This window comes from Dermacentor variabilis, chromosome 11, assembly GCF_050947875.1.
Source record: "Dermacentor variabilis isolate Ectoservices chromosome 11, ASM5094787v1, whole genome shotgun sequence".
Classification (NCBI taxonomy): Eukaryota; Metazoa; Arthropoda; class Arachnida; order Ixodida; family Ixodidae; genus Dermacentor; species Dermacentor variabilis.
Window position 1 is genome coordinate 127,290,426 of NC_134578.1, and position 5,000 is coordinate 127,295,425.

Below are 5,000 nucleotides of genomic sequence, written 5' to 3' on the forward strand. Positions count from 1 at the left end.
CTTTAGGCCACGGTTCCTTCCGTACTTGGCAGCCGCACCCTCATACCGCCACTTCCATGACCGACCGAGCGCCACACCGTTCCTTTAGTACTTGGGCAGCAACAAAGTCGGGTCGTTACTCCATACTCGCCGCAGGAAGCGACCGGCAGCCGCCAGCCTTTTCAGACTCGGCAGCGTTTGCCGCGGAGGACGGGAGAGCGCTCGCACCACGGTTCCGTGTGTACTAAGCGGCAGCTGCTCTCGACCGTCAGTTCCTTGACCGACCGCACGCTTCGCCGTTCCCCTCGTACTGGGCAAAGCAGCAGGTCGGGTCGTCTTACTCCCCTTCCGCGCAAGAGCGCCGAGGCGGACAGAAAGCCCACCCATTGTGCGTTACGCCGTTTCTACCCGCGGGCGCGGCCAAGCCAACCGTCCAAGGTTGCAGCCTGCGTCCACTGGGCGCAACAAATTTCGCACGGGGCGCCCCTCAAAATTCAGGCAGTCCCCGGCATGTTCGGGTATAGCCGTCCCCGCGTCCAAGCGGGGCCAGCGGCGGAAAGCGTCGGGCGCAGCGAGCTGCTTCACCCACACGGGGTTGAAACAATGGCGCTCGTCACCCTTCACAATCCGGTAATGATCCTTCCGCAGGTTCACCTACGGAAACCTTGTTACGACTTTTACTTCCTCTAAATGATCAAGTTTGGTCATCTTTCCAACAGACCGGCGCAACCGAAAGGCCGCGCCGGACATCGGTCCGAAGACCTCACTAAATCATTCAATCGGTAGTAGCGACGGGCGGTGTGTACAAAGGGCAGGGACGTAATCAACGCGAGCTTATGACTCGCGCTTACTGGGAATTCCTCGTTCAAGGGGAACAATTGCAAGCCCCTATCCCAATCACGAAAGAAGTTCCACGGGTTACCCAGTCTTTTCAGACAGGGATAAAGACACGCTGCTTCCTTCAGTGTAGCGCGCGTGCGGCCCCGGACATCTAAGGGCATCACAGACCTGTTATTGCTCTGTTTCGTGCGGCTAGGAGCCGCTTGTCCCTCTAAGAAGGTTGTAAGGTGCTGGGAACCCCGCACCTATTTAATAGGCTAGAGTCTCGTTCGTTATCGGAATTAACCAGACAAATCGCTCCACCAACTAAGAACGGCCATGCACCACCATCCACCGAATCAAGAAAGAGCTCTCAATCTGTCAATCCTCCCAGTGTCCGGGCCGGGTAAGTTTTCCCGTGTTGAGTCAAATTAAGCCGCAGGCTCCACTCCTGGTGGTGCCCTTCCGTCAATTCCTTTAAGTTTCAGCTTTGCAACCATACTTCCCCCGGAACCCAAACACTTTGGTTTCCCGGAAGCTGCCCGCCGAGTCATTTGAGTAACTCAGGCGGATCGCTGGTTGGCATCGTTTATGGTCAGAACTAGGGCGGTATCTGATCGCCTTCGAACCTCTGACTTTCGTTCTTGATCAAAGAAAACATTCTTGGCAAATGCTTTCGCAGTAGTTCGTCTTGCGACGGTCCAAGAATTTCACCTCTAGCGCCGCAATACGAATGCCCCCGTCTGTCCCTCTTAATCATTACCTCGTATTCCAAAAACCAACAGAACAGAAACGAGGTCTTGTTCTATTATTCCATGCAAGTTTATTCAGGCGACTCGCCTGCGTTGAGCACTCTAATTTTTTCAAAGTAAAAGCACCGGCCTTCTCGAGGCACACAATGAAGTGCACCAAGAAAGGACCGGCATGATGTTCAGTCCGAGCCGTCGCATCGGGTAGATGCACTACTCGTCTGGAACTGAGATCCAACTACGAGCTTTTTAACCGCAGCAGCTTTAGTATACGCTATTGGAGCTGGAATTACCGCGGCTGCTGGCACCAGACTTGCCCTCCAATTGATCCTCGTTAAAGGATTTAGAGTGTACTCATTTCAATTACGGGGCCTCAAAAGAGTCCCGTATTGTTATTTTTCGTCACTACCTCCCCGTGCCGGGAGTGGGTAATTTGCGCGCCTGCTGCCTTCCTTGGATGTGGTAGCCGTTTCTCAGGCTCCCTCTCCGGAATCGAACCCTGATTCTCCGTTACCCGTAACAACCATGGTAAGCAAGTAACCTACCATCGAAAGTTGATAAGGCAGACACTTGAAAGAAACGTCGCCGGCTCGTGGCCATGCGATCAGCACAAAGTTATCCAGAGTCACCACACAATACGGGCCGAAACCCGATCGATCTTGGTCTAATAAAAGCACCCGTCGCCCAAAGGGCTTCAGGCTCACTGCATGTATTAGCTCTAGAATTGCCACAGTTATCCAAGTAGGAAGAAACGATCTAAGGAACCATAACTGATTTAATGAGCCATTCGCGGTTTCGCCTTATTTCGGCATGTACTTAGACATGCATGGCTTAATCTTTGAGACAAGCATATGATTACTGGCAGGATCAACCAGGTAATCGTTCAACTGCGCGTCCAGCCTTTCAAGCAGGCCGGACGCCGTTTTTGCGATGCCGAGGCCACCTTCAGGCGCCCCAACACGCTTCGTTCTCGCAAAGTGTAGCACTTTGCAGTCCGAGACGACGGCGTTCGAGCTCGCTACGGCGCCCTCCCCGCAGGGCCGGGTATCGCCACGCGGCAAGAAGCACGCAACATTCTCGATAGACTGGTTGTGTCAACTCGATCGCGGCTTGCGGTTTCTCTTGAGCCCGCAGCACTGGTGGACCGACCGACACTTGCAACGTAGCCGAGACGGCAAAGCCGCCAGGCGACGGGTCACGCCCGCGCCTTCGGCGCTTTCGTATTTGACTCGTCCGAGGACGATGGGGAACACACCTCGATATCGTGGAAAAAGCGTCGTCCGACAACCAGCCCCTAACGCATCAAGCGGATGAGGCTGCAGACGTCAGCTGTGGGATCCACGGGAGCGATACCGGGGACACGCTTGACGGGCACGAAGCCCGCCGCACATCAAACACCCAGGTCGCTTTGGGGGCGACTGCTCTCTGGGACCCCCATATAATAGCAGCGATAAGTACCCAAACCTCCATGGGGCCGTACTCGTGGCACTTTCGACGAGCGTTTGGCGGAAATCGTGCCGCCTCGTAACGCCGCGAGCAAGATTGAAAGCTTACGTCGGCGGCACCATGCCGAAGTCGTGAAACTGCAGCGCGTCCATCGAATACGCGAACGGCAATTTCTCGCGAATGGCCAGTGCCGTTTCCTGAACGATCGCCTTTCGGTCCCCCTACGGGGCGGCCCCCGGCCGATCGATTCGAGGAAAGCTAGCCCGGCCCCTTCGCCATTTCCGAGCACGAGTGCGACCAGCGCGGGCGGCGTGCTCGACGCCCCGGCTGACATCGTTTGGGACTGTGTCTCTTCGAGCGCTCGCGCCAACGTCGCGGGGCCGACGACGACGCCCGGCCGGTTCTCCCGGTTCCCGGCGTGTTATAGTGCAGCCCTCTGCACGGCGGCGCCGACTGAGTAGTGGCCGTGCAGCGGCTTGTACGCCAAAGTTGCGTGAAAGGCGTCGAGCTCCCGCCGGCCCGGCTCACGTGGTTTCGGACTTCTGTCGCTTCGAGCGCTCGCGTAGCCGTGCCTGGGCACGATTCTCGACTCCGCAGCAGTGCGCGGAAACAACTACGAAGACGCGCAAGCCGAAAATCGCACTGCGGTACAATGTCAGCCGGGACCGTATGGCCCCTTATAGTAGCAGCGATAAGTGGCCAGACCTCCATGGGGCCGTACTCGTGCGACGAGGCGGCGTACTGTGCCGAGCCGAGCGCCAATATTTCGCTTTGGCGCGGCTGATACGAGCTCTCGCGATCGCCGCGGTACCGCCGCTCACCGATTCAAGGCACGCTAGCGCGGTCCGCTTCGCCATTTCCGAGCACGAGTGCGACCAGCGCGGGCGGCGTGCTCGACGCCCCGGCTGACGTCGTTTCGGACTTTGTCTCTTCGAGCGCTCGAAGCCATGCCGGGGCCGACGCCGACGTCTGCGTGGTGTTTACACGATTCCCGGTGCGACACAATGCAGCTGCGAGCAGGATGCCAGCGATTCCGTCGCGGCCGTGCGGCGGTGTACACGCAGAAGTGTCGCGAAGGGTATCGAGCTCCCGCCGCCCCGGCTGACGTCGTTTCGGACTTTGTCTCTTCGAGCGCTCGCGCCAACGTCGCGGGGCCGACGACGACGCCCGCCAGGTTCTCCCCCAGTTCCCGGCGAGCTATAGTGCAGCCCTCTGCACGGTGACGCCGACTAAGTAGTGGCCGTGCGGCGGCTTGTACGCCAAAGTTTCGTGAAAGGCGTCGAGCTCCCGCCGCCACGGCTGACGTCGTTTCGGACTTCTGTCGCTTCGAGCGCTCGCGTAGCCGTGCCTGGGCACGATTCTCGACTCCGCAGCAGTGCGCGGAAGCAGCTACGAAGACGCGCAAGCCCAAAATCGCACTGCGGTACAACGTCAGCCGGGACCGTATGGCCCCTCATAATAGCAGCGATAAGTTGCCAGACCTCCATGGGGCCGTACTCGTGCGACGAGGCGCCGTACTGCGCCGAGCCGAGCGCCAATATTTCGCTTTGGCGCGGCTGATACGAGCTCTCGCGATCGCCGCGGTACCGCCGCTCACCGTTTCAAGGCACGCTAGCGCGGTCCCCTTCGCCATTTCCGAGCACGAGTGCGACCAGCGCGGGCGGCGTACTCGACGCCCCGGCTGACGTCGTTTCGGACTTTGTCTCTTGGAGCGCTCGAAGCCATGTCGGGGCTGACGCCGACGTCTGCGTGGTGTTTCCACGATTCCCGGCGCGACACAATGCAGCTGCGAGCGGGATGCCAGCGATTCCGTCGTGGCCGTGCGGCGGTGTACACGCAGAAGTTTCGTGAAGGGTATCGAGCTCCCGCCGCCCCGGCTGACGTCGTTTCGGACTTCGGTCGCTTCGAGCGCTCGCGTAGCCGTGCCTGGGCACGATTCTCGACTCCGCAGCAGTGCGCGGAAACAGCTACGAAGACGCGCAAGCCGAAAATCGCACTGCGGTACAA

General features: G+C 58.8%; 1 non-coding gene across 1 annotated transcript; it reads right to left on the bottom strand.

The window, feature by feature from the left end:
- Positions 1-610: 610 nt before the first annotated feature.
- LOC142565129 (small subunit ribosomal RNA) lies at positions 611-2,425 on the bottom strand. Its single transcript, XR_012824812.1, has one exon. It is a non-coding gene; the product is annotated as a small subunit ribosomal RNA (ribosomal RNA).
- Positions 2,426-5,000: the final 2,575 nt, after the last annotated feature.